The sequence below is a fragment of the Equus przewalskii genome, chromosome 10 (assembly GCF_037783145.1).
Source record: "Equus przewalskii isolate Varuska chromosome 10, EquPr2, whole genome shotgun sequence".
Lineage (NCBI taxonomy): Eukaryota > Metazoa > Chordata > Mammalia > Perissodactyla > Equidae > Equus > Equus przewalskii.
This window is the reverse complement of record NC_091840.1, coordinates 49,888,992-49,908,818: the sequence shown is the minus strand read 5'-3', so window position 1 is coordinate 49,908,818 and position 19,827 is coordinate 49,888,992.

Below are 19,827 nucleotides of genomic sequence, written 5' to 3'. Positions count from 1 at the left end.
ACCAGTAGAGCCAGTGAGAGTGAGAGGTTAAGATGCAAGACAACAAGGATAAGTGATGAGGGGAAGACCCTAAGGGAGGAGATAAAATCCAAAAACCAGTGGCGGAACTGGCCTTGGATCATGCATTCTCAAAGGGGGCAGGGCAACAACATCTTAGATATTACAATGGTTTGTGGCCCTCCAAAGGGCCACGTACATAAACAGATATATAAGGTATTAACGTTTCATGAGATAAAGGCAGAAAGCAATTAGGACAAAAAAATGTCTTAAAGCCTTTGTTAAGGGAACAATAGTGGAAAAAGAAATAGAAACATGGCTCAGGGGTGAGATTTCCCTAGCTGTACTCCCTGCTTGTTTGCTGACATAAGGCAAATAAAATGTTGGATTCATCCAAAACATTAAGGGGTAGAACAGGGATCCTGAGGCTCTGTCTGGCCGAGGATGACGTGAGCCCCTCCCTTTTTCTTATCTCTCCAGCATCAGTGGTGGAGCAGGTATGGACACTAGGCCCCATTTGTACATGTTATCGGTTTGCGTTTTAAGCCAGCATGGTGTCAAGACAAGCCTCCTAGACCCCATTTCCATGAGACTGGCATCTCTAAATTGCTTGGATTTACTTGTTCTGAAACTGGCTCTTCCCAACCTTTCTGCAAAGAGGTTTAGAGGTTAATCCTGGTCCCTCTGTCCAGCCCCCACTGCTAGTCTCTATCCCTCAGGGACCCAGCATCTAACTCCTGGCCTCCTCTCTTTTCAGGACTGAACTGTGAGGCCAGACTCACGGCATCTTGGGATTCTTTTTTCTTTTCTTTTTTTTTTTTTTGAGAAGCAAAGGTTAAAGGACAATGAGGGTCTACCAGAGGGTACAGGGGATGTGAAAATTCCACTCCTTCTCTGGGATCCCTGCCAGCACCTCCTAACCATCCCAGACTCTGTTCATCTTTCTCTTTGTTCTAATGTTTACCTTGTAAACCTACATTATTCAAATTTCTTAATCACACAGCTTTCTTTTTTTTTTCTCCCCAAACCCCAGTGCATAGTTGTATATCCTGGTTGTAGGTTGTTCTAGTTCTCCTATGTGAGACGCTGCCACAGCATGGCTTGATGAGTGGTGAGTAGGTTTGTGCCCAGGATCCAAACCAACAAACCCCAGGCCACTGAAGCCGAGCACGCGAACTTAACCACTACACCACTGAGCTGGCTCCCTCACACAGGTTTCTAGATAATTTTCATCTTGCCTACTGCTGATGATCTCTTTGCTCTACTCTGTGCTGAACCATCTTTAAAAACTATCATTGAGCCAAAGCTGTTCCATGTAACAGATTTGTACTGATGGTTTGAAAGGGTAATAGCCAGGGCAGGGGCTAGGGTGAAAGTGAGGCACTTACCTTGGGTACAACATTAAGGCCCCCCCCCCAAAAAAAACCCAGTAATCAAGATAAGTACTTTTAAAATAATATTTTAATGCCATATCTTAAAAAATCAACATTAAGGCAAAAAAATCCATGATGAACAGAATATCTAAATTTTGAATAAATACAGGATCAATTGTAGGACTTAATATTAGCCATCTATGTTCTTAACATTTTTTGCAATTGTTCCTGCCACCAGAAATTCCTCTCTGGCTGACCTGACCCTCAGTACCCCTATATCCAACCCATGGGTGCCTTGTTGTGGAATTGTCTTACTTATCTTCTTTCTCTTATTCTCAGGCCCTTTCACCTCCTCTCCCCACTTCTACCCTCTCTCCAGCAATGGCATACTTGAGGAAAGTCAGTATTCTTATCTTACTATGTAAAACAACTTATCTCTCATAGTCTCATCTCCTTTCCAAACACTGCTCTTCCTCCTGGCTTTCCAAGACCAAAATGGCTCTTCAAGGGCCAGCCCTGGTGGCTTAGTGGTTAAGTTCCGTGTGCTCTGCTTTGGTAGCCAGGTTCAGTTCCTAGGCATGGACCTACACCACTCACCTGTCAGTGGCAATGCTGTGGTGGTGGCTCACATACAAAAAGAGGAAGATTGGCAACAGATGTTAGCTCAGGGTAAATCTTCCTGAGCAAAACAAAACAAAACAAAAACAAAATGGCTCTTCTAGGTGTTTTGTAAATAATAGGCCATCCACTACTTAGCAACATAAAGAAATGATTTTCCAAGATCAGATTCTCAGGCATCACTGTCTTTTCGAGTATCTGTAAATTGAAGAAAGCAGAGCTTGACTGTCTTAAGATTCATACACTGCCATCCCCATCCCCAAAGAACACTTGGCTACAATCAGGTGTGTGTGTGTGTGTGTGTGTGTGTGTGTGTGTGTTTGATGAAAGTAAGAAAATGAATGTATCTAATTTAATCCTATGGGCATTAAGCACAAAGAGGGGAAGAGATTTCTTCAAAGTCACACAGCTAACAAGTAGGTGGAATAGCCCAGAAAGTGTCATGGAATTGATTCATATTCTTATCACCCATTCTCTCTTTGACACTTCAATGTCACCTTCTGCCCTGATCACTATAATGAATCCACTCTCAGAGCTTATTTATGATCTCTTCATTCTTAAATCCCTAGGTGATCATTGTTGTAAAAGTCTCTGCTGCTTTGACTAGGACCGTCCCTAGGATGTACAGGGTCTCAAGCAAATAATTTTTTCCAGGCCCCGTAACTCTAGAAGCAGTTTGATTAACAATGTATTACAGAATTCATGGGCCATATGAGGGATGGTGATTTATCAATGAATATGTAGAATAATGGTTAGTGGTGTGGTACTTACATATTTATTGTGCATCCAGTGCACAGGGAGCCTGGCATGGGCTTTTGCTCCATTAGTTTTCTGAGAAGGAATGCTTAAAAGGTACGTTTTGAGATCTTGCATATTTGAAAATGTCTTTATTCAACTCACACTTGCTTGATAATTTGCCTAGGAATAAATCCTAGGAATAAATTCCCTCAGAATTTTGAAGGTACCTTTGTTAGTGAAAGTATAGGCTAAGTTCCGTATCAAAGAAACCCCAAAATACAGTGATTAAACATCTGATTAATTTAGTTCCTATATTGCCTCTTCTAATTTTCAGCTCTTTTTCACTGCTTTCTTGGAGATTTCCTCAACTTCATCGCCACCTCTTTTATTGAATTTAATTTTTTCTGCTATTGAATCTTCTCTGTCTTGTTCTTTGTTTCTTTTAGAAAGCTTGCTCTTGTTTCAAGGATGCAAAATCTTCTCTAATATTTCTGAACATGATAATTACAGTTAAAAAAACACTTCTATTCTTACACTGTTCTGTTTTCTTGAATCCTTTTCTCTTTTTAAATGTCTGGTTATCTTGGCTTTCTCTTCATATTTAAGAGTGAGTCACTAAAAAAGGTGATTGTGCCCGTTGGTGAGGCTTTTCAAAGGAAGGGGCAGAAGTCTAGCCCTTGGGTATGGGACCCTCAGTTCCTTTACCTCAGTTCAGTACGTTTAGGTGTGTCCTGTTGTGATGCTTGGTTTCTCCAGAGACAAGAGTCCGGTTTCCTGTTCAGAATGTGTAAGCCTCAGCATTCTTGGTGGCATTTGGAGAAAGAGGACTAGACGCTCACTGTTTAGCATATTGGCTTTCACTTAGAGTTTTTTGTTTTCAGTAGGACACATCCACCTGATATCCCAAATCCAGAGTCCCCTTGCTCTATCAGAGGATAAACTTTTAGTCTTCTACTGGGGAGGAGAGAGAATTGCCTGAGTGGGTTGATAAAGGAATATGGGGGTCTTATGCTTGCTTCTCATACAGATTTTCAATCAGTTCTACTGTGTTCAGTCTCATCTGCACCCTTGTTTTCAGGAATCATTCGTACTCCAGTTCCTGAGCCTTTCTGGGCATCTGTGCTGATTGGCCCACCCACACCCTGTAGGCAATTGACTTTTAACTTTCTCTGGTCTGCTGAATTAATTACCACTTGTCCATCTGCTTTCAGCTTCCAAAATATAGATGTCGTCTCTTATCTACTCTTGTATCATCTCCAATTCTCTTTATAATTATGCTTTTAAAAAAATCCCTTAATGCTCATACACTGCTAGTGGGAATGCAAACTGGTGCAGCCACTATGGAGAACAGTATGGAGATTTCTCAAAAAATTAAAAATAGAAATACCATATGATCCAGCCATCCCGTTACTGGATATTTATCCAAAGAACTTGAAATCAATGATCCAAAGAGATTTATGCACCTCTATGTTCATTGCAGCACAATTCACAATAGCTAGGATGTGGAAACAACCCAAGTGCCCTTCTACAGATGAATGGATAAAGAAGATGTGGTGTATATATATACAATGGAATGCTACTCAGCCATAAAAAAGGGCAAAATTGTCCCATTTGCAACAACATGGATGGACCTGGAGGGTGTGATGTTAAGCGAAATAAGCCAGAGAGAGAAAGACAAATACTGCATGATTTCACTCCTATGTGGAGGATAACAAATGCATGGATAAAGAGAACAGGTTAGTGGTTACCAGAGGGGGAGGGGGCTGGGGGTGGGTGAAAGGGATAAAGGTGCACATATGTATGGTGATGGATAAAAATTAGACTACTGGGGGTGAGCACAATGAAGTATATTCAGGAATTGATAAACAATAATGTACACCTGAAATTACACAATGTTATAGACCATTACAATCCCAATAAAATTACTTAAAAAAATCCCTTAACTGGCATTTAAGTGGAGAGGAATGAAAGCAAAGAAGGGCAGAGGTTCAGTTCTTCATGATTAATTGCAAGAACAGTTTTTCTTTAAATAGTAGCCACTCGTCCATTTTTTTCTAGTCTCTCCTTCTTGAACTTTTAGATGGATGTTAGAACTTCTGCATTTATTCTTGATGATCCTCAGCGTTTCTTCCTCACTTTACAAAGCCTTGTTTCTGTGTTTTGTACTTTGAGAGAATTTCTTGCCTGAGTCTTCCAACTCACAAATTCACTCTTTCGCTGTGTCCACCCTGCCATTGAGTTTTAATCTCAACAATTATAGTTTTTTATTTCCTAGTTCTTTAATTGCTTCATTTAATAACTTCCAGTTCCTGTTTTATAACTGCATTACCCATCCTTATCTCTTTGAAGATATTAATTGTACTTATTGTAAAGTCCTGTTTCTGATATCTTATTAATTCTGTTTCATTGTATTTAAGTTCTTGCAGTTTTTTGAGTTTGTCTCTCTCCTTTGATGTCAGAGACTTTGCAACTGTCTGGGAATTCTTTTTTTGTATTCTTCTCTTCATAGTTAAAGTGTTTACTAGACTGTCTACCGTCTTGGCTTTCACAGCCCAATTGGGGAGGGAGCTGGCGTTACTGTCAGGGTCGCCCTCTGTATTTGTCGTCATTGAAAGTTGGAAGTGGATGGGATGTGCTGCTGACATGTGAGGTACATGGGAGGTTGGAGTACAGAATGTGACTGCTCCTTATTCCCTGTGGATGGCTTCCACGTGGCTACCACACCTCAGGGCGTTGGTCTTGGTTCCTCCTGAGAAATGTTCTAGGCTATCTTCCTGCTGATGTTCTAGGCTATAGTTTTCCCTGTCAGTCTAATCTAGTATGATTTCTTTTAGCAAGTTCTCTCCTTCTATTCCCCCAAGCATTCACTTTCTAATTTTGGAGCATAGTTAGTAATTTATTTATAATATATTTCTTATGGTTTCTGTAGAGTCTGGTAGAGGAGGGCAGACTCCAGTATCTATCTGTCCACCATCTTGTAATCAGTAATGGGGATTTATTCTATACCAAATCTCCTTGTAATGGTGACTGAAAAGCTATTTTAAAACAGTCTTGTGATTCTCAAACTATGAGTCAAAGAAGCAAAAGTAGTTTAACCAAGATGTCCTGCCTCACCAGTTTGTTACAGAATTAGGCTACGCTCCTTTCAACATTCAGATTAAACTATTCTTTACCTCCACCCCGCCCGATAGGATGTGTTCTTTTTCCTTCTCCAGGATCCTTCTTCCGTGATGATAGTTAACAGTTCTATAGTACTTACTTTGGGCCAGACATGCTTCTATTAACTTGTAATAACTCCAGACTTCTCAGGGAAGCTTATTAAGTTTAACGGTTTAGTACTTGTTATTATTATCTTGAGCAGAACGAAATCTTCTCAGTGTGCCAGAGATTCTTAGTTTTTTGGTTTGCTTTTTTTTCCACTGTTGTTGCTTTCATTTGAATATAGATTGCTGGTGAATCTCAGGTTGCCTAATGATTTTGCTCCTTGTCAACTGATAATGATCCATTGTATGCTGGTCAGTGAGAGAAGCACATCCTCTTGGACAGTGATTGGTTAAGAAGTGGACACGTGGCCTAGGATGGGCTAATCAGAGCCAAAAACACTTATTTCTGGGGCTTCGATGGAAATACAGAGAATGAAGTCTGTGTTTTCACTGTGGCTGCCAAGCTTGTAGACTGTAGGCCTGGTGACTCCAGTGGCGTCCACTTGGAGAAAACCTATCAGAGAATAAAGCCAACATAGAAGAAAGCAAAGCTGGGTCATGGAGTGGGGGAGAGACTGAGTCCTGATGATGTTGTTTGAACCCCTAGAACCAGCCTCATCTGAGGTCAGGCTACTCCTGACTTTTTTAAATTACAGGAACCAATAAATGTCTTTTCTTTTTTAAAAGCTGCTTTGAATTGACTTTCTATTACATATGAACAAAGAATCCTGAATAATGCAAGGGGCAAGGCAGTGGCACAGTCTCTAGGCTGGAGCCCCTGGACACCTGTGGTCTGGGCCCAAGAGATAGTGACTTAAAACAATGTGTCAACCTGTGAGCGGCCTTCGCCCCTGGCAGCCCAGGATCTATGGAGGTGAGTTTGGATGTGGAATGAATTTCTCGCTGTCTTCCTAGGGTCCTTTTCCAGATGGTACTCTTCTCTTAATTGCTGGGACCTTCTCCTCTCAGAGGTTGGAGCGTGGCATCTCCTGGCTTTTTTCATATTTCAGCAACCTCTCTGAGTGACTCAGCTGGTTTAAAGGACAACTGATATGGGTGTGGGGGGACTGTTTGCCCAGTGATTGGCCTTATATGTTCACTTTGACGTACTATTTAATATTTCTTTTTTTTTTTCCTTATATGGTTGGAAGTAGAAATCCTGTTTTTTGCGGGAGAATTGTTTTTTGGGGGTTGAGTTTTGTCTTGGTGTCTGCCTACTAAGCTTAGGAGGGCTGGCAAGACAGTTCCGTCTACCGGTTCTCCTGGGGGAGGTACTTTAAAGTAAGTCACCTTGAATTGGCCTCTCCTATTCAATTTGTGTTTATTCACAAATAATATTCCAAATCTTTCCATCGCTAGATGGAGAGTACCTGTCCACTGGCCAACTGGTTTATGTTAATTTTATAGTAAGATTTGTTATCTTTCCCTTAGTTCTTGGCATCTGGAAGTGTTTTTGTGAGCAGTGGCAATAGTTAACCAAATACGTGTTGGGGGGTATATTTTGGGTGCAGTTTTCTAAATCTCCCTTCCACAAATCTACTGTAAAGCATTAATCTGTGAGAAATTGTGGTCTCCACCTAACGTCGAAAAGTGGCATGTAAAGCCAGTGACATCATCAAGGTATCACTAATCATGTTGCAGAAAGGTCACCACTCTTGCTCAGGCCTCAGTGTCACCAACATTAAAAAAAAAATTCAGTGATTTATTTTACAAAGGAGTGTTTCATTTTCTTTAAATAAACTTTTAATTTTAGAATAGTTGTGGATTTACAGGAAAATTGCAAAGATAGTACAGAGCATTTGTCACCAATATTTTGAAATTTGTTTGGGAATTTTGGGGTTGGAGGTTCCCTCTGAGGTTATTTGGTGGTGACCCTGTACTTTTGTCTACTGGCTAAGTAAATATCTCAGGCAGTAGCTGGATCTCAGTCTCTCTCGTGAATCTGAGTGAATCATCTCAAGAAACCCTTATATTGAAGAATCAGTTCCTTCTCGTTATATCTGTGCAACCATTGTCACTTTCTAGTTTCTGGTGGGATATGCTTCTGCACGGTCATTGAAGTAATTGATCAAATAGGCCTTTAAGTTTCCACCTGTCAGTCTTTGAGGATAATAAGAGGATATACAATTTATGAATATTATTTCGGAGGGCATATACAGGCAAAATGTCAACGTTAGCAAGGCTTTTGTGTACATATTGTGTATTATAATTGGATTTGACTTTCTCAGCCACCTTATACTCATATGGCTAACTATCCCATATATATATATATATATATAAATAAATAAATAAATATATATATATATTTTTTTTTTGGTGAGGAAGATTGGCCCTGAGCTAACATCTGTTGCCAGTCTTCCTCTTTTTGCTTGAGGAAGATTGTCGCCAAGCTAACATCTATGCCAAGCTCCCTCTATTTTGTAGGTGAGATGCTGCCACAGCATGGCTTGATGAGCAGTGTGTAGGTCTGCACCCAGGATCCAAACCTGTGAACCCCGGGCTGCCAAAGCAGAGCACGTGAACTTAACCACTACACCACTGGGCCGGCCCCTATGCCATATTTTATAACAAAAATGTACAATTAAATATTTTGCTGTGTATTAAAATATTTTTTATTTTCTTATTCATAAAATTATATGATTTGATTATCTTTTTTTGTTGTGAAGTGATTTTAAATCAACCTTAGTGAGGTATAGTTTATATACAATAAAATGCATTCATTTTAAATGTGCATCCCCATGAGTTTTGATAGATTTATACATCTTTATATCTATAACCACATAAATATATGGAACATTTTCATTACCTAAAAAATGTTCCTTTGTGCCCCATATGAGTCAGCTTCCCTAGCCCTAGGCAACCACTGGTTTGCTTTCTGTCACCACAGATTAGAGTCATCTTTTCTAGAGTTATATGTAAATAGAATCATACATGATATACTCTCTTGTATCTGGCCTCATCCACTCTGCATAATGTCTTTGTGATTTGTCTACTTTATTATGGGTATCAGTAGTTATTCCTTTTCATTTTGAAATATGTATAGATTCACAGGAAATTGCAAAAGATAGGACAAAAAGGTCCCATGTACATCTTAATGTTAACTACAGTGCAATAGCAAAACCAGGGAATTGACGCTGGTACGATGGGTGTGTATAGTTCTGTGCCATTTTATTACGTGTAGATTTGTGTAACCACCATTGCAAGTGAGATGGGAAACTGTTCCCTTCCCACAAGATCTCCCTGGCTTCACACTCTCCCCCCCCCCCCCCCCACTATCCCTAACTCGTGACAACCACTAATCTGTCCTCCATCTCTATAATTTTGTCTTTTCTAGAATGTTAGAGAAATGAAATCGTACGGTATGTGACCTTTTGAGATTGGCTTTGTTTCCCTCAGCATAGTGCTCTTGCATGTAGTTGGGGCATGTTTTTTAATCCACTCTGCCGATCCACTTGGCCTCCTCTGACTCTGGTGAGGACGGAGAGTACTGCTGGGTGGGGATAGGATCTAGGACCCCCTGGTAGTCTCCCCTGACATTTTGGAAGGGAGGCCTCATCAACCGCAAGTGGGGATGAGAGTCCCAGATCTCCATGCAGTCTTCTCTGATACTACCCCGGCAAGAGCATGTTAGAGGTGCCTTGTTACAGCCAGGCAAGAGAGGAGTCTGGGTTCCCCCTTCAGCATTTGCTGATGGGGGTGGTGATAGGCTGTGGGTCTTTCTGTGCTGTTTGGCTGGGACAAAGTGATGATGTCTAAAAGTTTTCTGTCTTGCTAGTTTGCCCCTTTCCTCTTCCTTTGGCCAGAGAAATTTCTTGGGGATTCTTTTGATTGCGCCCATTGGTGTTCCCAGATTGGCAGCTTCTCCAGCATCCAGACCTGGAGATAGATGAGGCAAAAAGAAAACCCAGGGAACTCACTGCCGTGTCATTCCTGAGGTCCCAAGGTTCCTAGCTGGTCTCTCTTCTTATCTCTACGTTTTAGAGTCTTCTTATGTTTGTTTTATAGATAATGTCCACAGTTTTTAGCTGTACTTAGTGGGAAGTATAGAGGAAAGTGTATCTAGTTCATCTTCAGTTCATTCCTTTTTTTTTTGATTAGTAATACTCTGCTTAGTAATATTCCATTGCACAAACCACAAATTGTTTATCGAGTTACCTGTGGAGGCACAATTGGATTGTTTCCAGTTTTTGGCTTTGTGAATAATGCTGCTTTGAACACGATTTACTACTTCTATGAACATCAGGTCTTTGTGTCGACATATGTTTTCATTTCTCTTGGATAAACACCTGGGAGTAGAACTGCTGAGTCATATGCTAATTATACGTTTGACTTTACAAGAAACTGTCAGACTTTTCCAAAGTAGTTGTCCCATTTTACTTTCCCACTAGCAATGTTCCAGTTCCTCTCCGTCCTCACCAATATTTGGTATTGGCAATCTTTTAAGTTTTATTCCTTCCAGTTTTAATTTGCATTTCCCTGGTGACCGATGATGTTGAACGTCTTTTCATGTGCTTGTGTGCCATTAATTTATCGTCTTTGGTAATGTGTCTGTCAAAATATTTGCCTATTTTGTTTTATTGGGTTGTTTGTCTTCTTATTATGGAGTTGTAAAAGTCTTTTTATATTCTGGATACAATTCTTTTATTAGATATATGTTCTCCCAGTCTGTGGCTTGACTTTTCATTTTCTTAACAGTGTCTTTTGAAGAGAACAAGTTTTTAATTTTGATGAAGTCTCGTTTACCAATTTTTCTCTTTTGTAGTTGATATTTTTTTGTCCTAAGAAAACTTTACACAAACCAAAGTAAAAAAAATTTTCCTATGTTTTTGTCTAAGAGTATTATAGTTTCAACTCTTGTATTGGGGTTTATAATTTATTTTGAGTTATTTTTGTATATGATATGAGGTAAGGGTTGAGACCCATTCTTTTCCATATGGATATCCAATTATTCCAGCACCTTTTGTTGAAAAGGCTGGTCTTTGTTGAAAAGACTATCCTATATTACCTTGGAACCTTTGTTGATGATCAGTTGACTATGTATGTGTGGCTCTATTTCTGGACTGTAGTCCATTTATTTATATGTCTATCCTTATGCCAGTATCACACTGCTAATAATATATATTACTATTTCATATATTAATATGTAATAATAGAGTAGGCTAGCATTATGTTTAGCTAGTTCTGCAGTAAGTCTTGAAAGTGAGTTAGTATGAGGCCTCCAACTTTGTTCTTATTTATCCAGACTGTTTGGATATTCTAGATCCTTTGCTTTTCTCTTTAAATTTGGGACTCAGCCTGTCCATTTCTACAAAATAGCTGTCTGGTATTTTTGTTGGTATTGAATTAATCTATAGATCGATTTAGGGAGAATTGACATTTTAACTATACTGAATCTTCTGATCTATGAACATGGTATAGTTCTTCATTTATTTAGGTGTTCTTTGATGTTTCTCACAGTTTTGTAGATTTAAATTTTCAGTTTTGGTCATTTCTTGTAATTTTGAGAACAGTTTTCCCACCTTCCCTCCTGACTCCCTCTATTCCTCTTTATCTCGCCCTTCCTTCCTCCCGACTCTTTCTTCCCTTTGTTTATTTATTCATCCATTTCTTCCTTTTAGTCCGTCATTCTCTTTTCCTTTTTAAAGTCAGTCATATAGTACATATCTTGAATCCTGTGGTCATTCCATGAATTTATTAAAATTTAAAATGTGTTCTGTAGATAAATACATTTGGGAACCTTTGAATAGAGTTAGCCAGAGGTTGCAGCCAAGCACACAGCGCTCCTCTGTGAAGAGGTGGTCTAAAATAGACATTAAGAGCACAGGCTGTGGAGCTAGACCACTGTGTTTGCAATCCTGGCTCCACCATTACTAGATGTGTGACCTTGGGAAAAATTCTTTCATCTCCTTGGTGCTGCAGTTTCTTCATTTGTAAAAATTGCAAAAATAATAGTATCTGCACTATGATTTTTTTGAGGATTAAAGATCAATATGTGTGAAGTGATTAGAACAGCGACTAGTAAGCACTGGATTCGTGTCTGATGCTACTATTATTTTGACCCATTGTCTACTGAGAGAAGCAGCCCTGTAGTGACAATAATAATAAAATGCATAAGAATTCTAACTGAGCCCTAGGAACACAGAGATTGGAAGGGTCAGGGAAGTCTTCAATGGGGAATTGATATTTGGACTTACTCTTGAATAATGAACATAACTCAATAAATATATAAGGAGAAAGGAGCATCCTAGGCAGAGGGAAGTCCAAGTACAAAGGCAGAGAAGTCTGATACATCAAAGTGCTTGTGGTGAACAGTAAGTAGTTTGTGGGGCTGGAGTGTAGAATTCATGGAAGAAGACAGTGGGAGGGTGCAGTTGGAAAGGGAGGCAGGGGCCAGATTACCATGGGCTCATATGTATAGTGAAAGCCATAGAAGAAAATGCAAAAGTTGTGTTGAGCCTGCTCATTGAACTTTGGGAGGAGATGGTCCCAGTGAAGACAATGAGTTGGTTCTTTTCTGTCTGAGCGGAACTTTAGACATGGGTTCATCAATAAGCAGTAGCAGAACTATATACCAGAGAATTTAGGTGTGATAGAAGAGCTGAGAGGTAGAGGCATCAGTAAAGATATGTATGGTAGCACTTTGTGGGACAGACAATAACAGGAGTAACTTAATGTGGAATGAGCCTTGTCTTCATTCATTCAACACTAATATTTGCTAAGTATCTACTTGTGTCACATACTCCATTGCTTGTAGATGTTGAGGACACAGCAGTGAGCAAAGAGACAAAATCTCACTCTTATTCTGTTATCTACTATATATTTACTATATTATATGTATTTTTTTATGGAATATTTTAAAGCAAATCTCAGACATATCATTTTACCTTTAAATATTTTAGTATGTATCTCTTACTGATAAGGACTTCAAAAAACATAACCACCATATTTTTATCACCATGTCATTTATCATACCATGCTGTATAATAGCATCATATCATTTAATAGTCAGTACACATTCATATTTTCCCCAGTGTCTTAAAAATGTGCTTTTTAAAGTTGATTTCTTTGAACCCAGATTCACGCAAGGGCTGCACATTGTATTTGGTTGACTTGTCTCTTCCATTAATCTCTAACAGCTCTCCATACTCCCTTTTGCAACCTTTCATGCCACTTAAAATTTTCTTATTTTTAAGTTATCATACAGTAAAATTGACTCTTTTGAGTACAATTCTATAAATTTTAACACATGTATAGGTCCATGTAACTACGACCATAATCAGGATATAGAACAATTCCTTCACCCCCCGAAATTCCCTGGTGCTATCCCTTTTAAGTCACACCTTTTATGCTATGAAAATTGAGTCATTTATTCTGTAGAATTTCCCACAGTCTGGATGTGGCTGATGGCATTCTTACAATGTGGTTTAGCGTGTTTCTCTTTCCTCTATTTTCTGTACACTGGCAGGCAGATCTAGAGGTTTGATTAGATTCAGGTCTAATTTTCTTTTGGCAAGAATACTTACAGGTGGTGCTGTGATTTTCCTATTGCATCATATTTGGAGGAACATAATATCTGGTTGAATTGCTTTTAGTGATTCTGAGATTCATCATTGGGTTTACTTGTTATCAGCTTGACCCATCCATTACAGAGCACCCCATTGACCATTCACCTAATGGCTGTTACCTGATCTGTTATTTCATTAGGGATTACAAAATGGTGATTTTCTGAATCTGTTATATCTTTTACATTTATTAACTGTAATTCTTCTATTCCAGTCTACATTTAACAGAAGAAAGGGATTCATCAGGAAGAAAGTGTGCAGTAATTTCTTTGAGGAATTGGTGACCCAATATAGCCAGGTTAGGTAGTACTGAGAGAACCATTTATAAAGATTTACGGTGCTTTCCAGAAGGAGAGACCAGCCTCTTCTTCCCAGCTGGATGCTGGTTGAGCAGCAGAAGCAAACCTGCCCTGAGCTGTTGACTGAGTATGAAGAAAGTATGGTGAAAGACTTCTTGGGACAACTGGAGCTACACCATCTGGAGATCGGGGAGGTACACAGAGAGGGGCCTGCTCTTTCACCTCTCATCCTTTCTCTCATCTTGGGGGAAAAACAAGGAAGAAAATATTTAAAGACACTGACCACTCCCTCCATTTTCCCATTTGTAGGGTTTTTGAGTCTCAGTCAGGCCTGAGCTGGGGGAAAAGGAATAAGCTTTGAATTGGATGAGAAATGCAGATTTGATAATAGATTAGACTAGACCTTTTACTATCCGAAATTATCATTATTCTAACAGGCAAAATGACACAAAAAGCTAAAGGATCTTAAATGCTAATTGTGCAAATCTGTTGAGTTTGTGAAAATTCATTGAACTGTATACACAGGATACTTTTCTATATGTATCTTATATTTCAATAAAAATTAAAAGAAAGCTACAGATTGTAATACAATGCAGAGTACAGAAGGGAGATCACACAGCAGGTTTGAGGATGGTGGAGAGTTAAAAACAAAGAGATTTTCTGATTGTGCCCCACTGAGTCCTGCCAGTTTATACCAGTGACCCTCTACTGTATCCACAGTCTAATGTAGCCAGGGAAGCACCAGGTATGTGTGCCTTGCTGGGACATTTTATCGTGCAGTTAATGGAAAGGGTTTCAAGCTGGGGAATGACATTTTGGAACATTCACTGTAGTCGATGTGTCAGTAGATGGGAGACCAGTGGAGTTAGGCAGGGTGGTCAAGAGGCTGTAGTGGAAGTTCAGGCTGGAATAAAAGTGCTCCATGGGGATGGGATTAGGATCACATTTACACCTCCAGCCTGTACCTCTCCTCTGAGGATCTCTGTACACAACCGCCTCTCTGTATCAACTTTTAGATATTAAAAGACACCTCAGTCTCAACACGTTCAACTTGAACTCGTGATCTTCCTCCCAAGACCTGCTTCTATTCCAGTGTTCCCAATCTCTGTGAATCAATGCCACCATATATCTAGTTATGCAAGCCAGAATCTAGAAGTCACTCTTACCTCCTCCTCCACTTTGCCAAGCCCTGCTGATCTTATCTCTTAAACGTCTCTTAAATCCTTTAGTTTCTCTACATCTCCGTGATCTTTACCCCTGTCGACGCTGTCTTGGCAATTGCACTAGGATCCTAACTGGTCCACCTTTGCCCTCTCTGACCTGGATCCAATTCATTTATCATGCGAAAGCTGATTGATCTGAATTATTCACGATTCTCCTGGCTGGATCCATTCTCAAGAAGGTTTTTCCCATATGGTAGCCTCCAGTGCCTCCAGGCTTACACGCTGCTAGATGAGTGACCCCACTGTCAACATAGAGATGGTATTTGAAGGCATTGGAATAGATGAGCTTCGCCAGGGCTGGTTATGTGACGAGAAGACGACAACAGATAGAATTCTAGGGGCATTGGGCTGCACCTGGTTGCTAGGTTACAGAAACAGCCAGGATGCTTGTTGCTCCTAGGACCCAATCCAGCTTCATCTGCCCAAAAGGGAATGTCTAGAATATTTGGCCAAATCATGAAGTCTGCCCCTTCCCACTTTTTTTTTCCTTCTCTAAGTTTTATTTCTGTGAGGCTTAGGGGTTCTGAGTCACCCAAAGGAATCACTTATCTATTGCTTTCTTCTCATCCCCAGGTTTCTCAAAATTTCCTCTCCTTCCTGGGTGTGGTTGATTGCTCTGGAGATAAGCACCTGACTGAGGCTGGACCAGTCATTGCCAGGAATTTGGAAGTAAAGCTAAGAGACTTCAGCTCAGACTGATAAGATAGATAAAGAGGACTTCCTGTGTTCCCCAAAGTGCTCTAGTCCCGAGTTCTAGCCTTTTCCGAGCCTGTTTCTGAGGCCCAGCCATATCTCTGTCCTTGGGTTCTGTGAGAAACCCCAGGTTTCTTACAATAGGATTTCCCCTACAAATTTGAAATGGCTTATGTGGGTTTCTGTTACTGGGACTCAAAATAATCCTACCCGATGACTCTCAGAGAGCACTGTTTAAATTCTTTTTTATGAGCCTAAAGACTGCCTGACATTAGTCATGACATTGGGTTTTTTCCCTCCTGGAGAAAAAGATGGAGATAACACTGTATATATTAAACAAATTACCACAAAATTCTTTCTTGCAAGATAAATGCTGTAAAAGATAAATGTTGCCATACAGGAAGAACTTCAGGGTGTGCAGAATTCTTACTTGAACGCTTTCTTTGACTATAAATCCTATTCAGCTCTACCTACTTACACTTTATTGTTGCTATTCAAGAATAAGAGGGAGTGCCCTTGAACCTGCCCTCAGTTTCTCTAATGAGAGAACAGAGTTGTGAACAGATGTTCACACATGCAGTGAGGTGGCCGTCACCGCTGTCTGTCATTTCTGTCCCTTTGAAGGATTTGCATGCTTGTTCCTCCTGAGCCCAAGGGCAGTCTTCAAGAAAGTGGAGCATCAAAAATTCTTGAAGAGTTGAAAAAAGAAATTTATCTCAGCAGTGGGGGGTTAAAACTTGTGTGGATATTGTTCGAATATCTCTTAGTTCTGATTTAGCTTGATGATAAAGGGGAGAGAATATTAGAGAGAAAAAAGACTTTGATTTTACCTGTCCTTTTTTGTTCTGAAATTTAGCTCCCACTCAGGGAGAGAGATTTTCTTGTTTTAGGAAAAGTCCTAAAAGAAATTGGGGTTGGGATTGGTTGTGGAACTCCTTCCGCTGGGGGCTTGCTGGGGCCGAGAAGATAGTATCAGAAGGGTGGGGGGAGCGCTGAGAGAGTTTACCCGCCACGGTCCCCGCTCTGTGTTTTGCTGTGGGAGACAGTTGAGTTCCCTTTCGTTGGAGCCCACAGTTGCTGGGAAGTACAGTCAGGAGAAGCCCGATCGCTCTTCAGTTTTACTCCTCATTTATTTCTTAACATTCTTGTCCTGTGTATCAGATGTTGGGGTCTTATGATTATGCTCTGGGGTGGTTTTAGAATGTGTCCCCAGGTGCTGGCCCCGTGGCAGAGTGGTTAAGTTCACGTTGTCCGCTTCACCGGCCCAGGGTTTTGCGGGTTCGGATCCTGGATGTGGACATGGCACCCGCTCATCAGGCCATGCTGAGGCGGCATCCCACATAGCACAACCAGAAGGACTTACAACTAGAATATACAGCTATGTACTGGGGGGCTTTGGGGAGAAGAAAAAAAAAGAAGATTGGCAACAGATGTTAGCTCAGGTGTCTATCTTTAAAAAAAAAAACATAAAGGCAAAAGTCTTGTGTTTGTGAGGGGATGGGGAGGTAGAATTAAAAAAAAATAAAAAGAATGTGTCCACAAATTCTTTGACCCCCTGTCCATTGAAAGGTGGGGTCTGTGTCCTCCCCTTGCCCCGAACCTGGGCCGGTTTTTAACTCACTTGTAACCAATAGAGTGTAATGCAAATGGTGTGTGAATTCTGAGGCCAGATCAGGAAAGATGCTGCAGTTTCCACCTTGTTTCCTGAACACCCTTTTTGGAGCCCTGAGCTACAAGGTAAGAAGTCTGAGCCCAGGCCGTATGGCCAATGGCTCCAGCAGAGGTCTCAGCAGACAGCCAGTGGCAAAGTCAGACATGGAAGTGAAGGCACCTCCATGTGAGTCCAGCCTCTAGCAGTTGGGTCTTCCAGCCGAGGAGCCTTCCCGGCTGAGGCCCCAGAGGTCATGGAGCAGAGACAGGTCTTTTCTGCTGTGCTCCCATCTGAATTCCTGACCCCCAGAATCTGTGAGCAAGGTAAAATGATTGTTTTAAGCCTTTACGTTTGGGTTAACTTGTTATGCAGCAATAGTATTCAGAACATACTCCCAACTTAGCCTCCTGACCCCTCTGTACAACTAAAAGCTTGGAGGGCAGTACTTGAGAACTCACGGTCTCTGTAGGCCAGCTGGCTCCCAAGAAGAAAATAAATGGAGGAGCCGAGTCAAGCATTCCCATTTTATTCTTCCCATAATTACCCACGAGATATGTCATTCCATTGCCCCTGAGACTGGAACCTTACATGGGTTAAGGTTCCTCTTTATCAAAGAAACATCAGGAAGGGGGAACAAGTGTTCATCTCTGTCAACAAGGTATTTTAAAGAGTTTCTTCTGCATCTCCCCTCTCCAAATTAGTTGAGTTTATTCTTTTATTTCTTTTTGTTATAGTGTAATAATATAAATTATAGTAAAGTTAAATAAAAGTATAGTTATGATAAATTTTAATAAATTTATATGTTATATAATTATGTAATAAAAAGTTGTAATAAAGTTATAATACAATATAATAAAAGAATAGAAATGCTTTTATTTGTGTTACTTTGTTCTCTCTGTCTCTTTTCTTTTTTTGGTGAGGAAGATTGTCCCTGAGCTTACATCTGTGCTGATCTTCCTCTATTTTGTATGTGGGATGCCACCACAGCATGGCTCAATGAGCAGTGTGTAGCTCCATGCCCAGGATTCAAATCAGTGAACCCTGGACCACTGAAGCGGAGCATGTGAACTTAACTGCTACGCCACTGGGTAGCCCCTGTTCTCTCTCATTTTAGAGGTTCTCTTCAAATGTTTTGTGTTCCTTGGCTATCTCTTCGCACAAACGTGAGGCATTACCAAGCTGACTGGAAGCTCCAAGTACGAGTATGTGGGCAGGGTTTGTGGCTGTGCAGGCCTCACACAGGGAAACTGGGAGGTGAATGTGCTCTGTCATTAGGTATACCTCCAAATGTTAGTTAGAACAAGGAGGCCTTTTCTCTGGAGTGGTTTAACTCTGCAGAAAAGAACTGCCTGGGCTCCTGCTTTGGTAGTATGAGCTGCTCGCAAATCTAAGAGCAGGTTGAAGAAGGACTGAGGTCCTCATCATTCAGTGTTAAGTTTCACTTAATCTCCCTGTTTTCAGTACCATACCTCACCCCACTCCCTCTACCCTACCTGTTCTCCCCAGGTCCAAAGCACCTCATTGCTTCAAAGGATAAACCTCCCGTGTCTCGCTGTGTGGAAGGGTGCTAGCCTGCATATGTGGGTACGAGAGGATGTAGTGGTCTGATCCCTCAGTGACACACTTTTAAGCACCCCCTCCTTTTAGCCTCATGTCTCACCCACAGCTTCTGTGGTGCCTTGACTCTCAGGGCTGAGCCTTTCCAGGTTCTGTGGGGTTTAATTCCTCACTTCCCATTTGGTACCCCTCTTCAGGGTTAGGAAGATTAAATTGCCCAAAGTTACACATCTAATCGTGGAACTCAGGTCTGCCCATCTTCAAACCTCTGTATTTCCTTCTTTCCTTTTTTTCTTTTTTAAAGATCGGCACCTGACCTAACAACTGTTGCCAATCTTTTTTTTTCCCTACTTTTTCTCCCCAACACCCCCCCACCCCCTACATAGTTGTGTATTTTAGTTGTGGGTCCTTCTAGTTGTGGCATGTGGGACGCCGCCTCAGCGTGGCCTGATGAGCGGTGCCATGTCCGTGCTCAGGATCCAAACCGGTGAAACACTGGGCCGCCCAAGCGGAGCGCATGAACTTAACCACTCAGCCACAGGGCTGGCCCCCCCAACCTCTGTATTTATTAATTTATTTTATAAAGCTAGACTAAAGCCTGATAAACCTGAGAAAATAGAGTAGCAGAAGAATCAATTTCAGAATATAGATGCAGGATTCCTAAATAATATGTTAACAAACTGAATCCAGCACGATATTGAAAAATCTACACGAGAGACAACTTGATATAGAGTTGCAAAATGAAATAAGATACCACTTTTGTTCGTATGTGATTAACTTGGCAGAGATTGTTTTTTGCTGAGGAAGATTAGCCCTGAGCTAACATCTGTTGCCAATCTATCTCTTTTTTTTGCTTGAGGAAGATTAGCCCTGAGCTAACATCTGTGCCAGTCTTCCTCTATTTTGTACATGG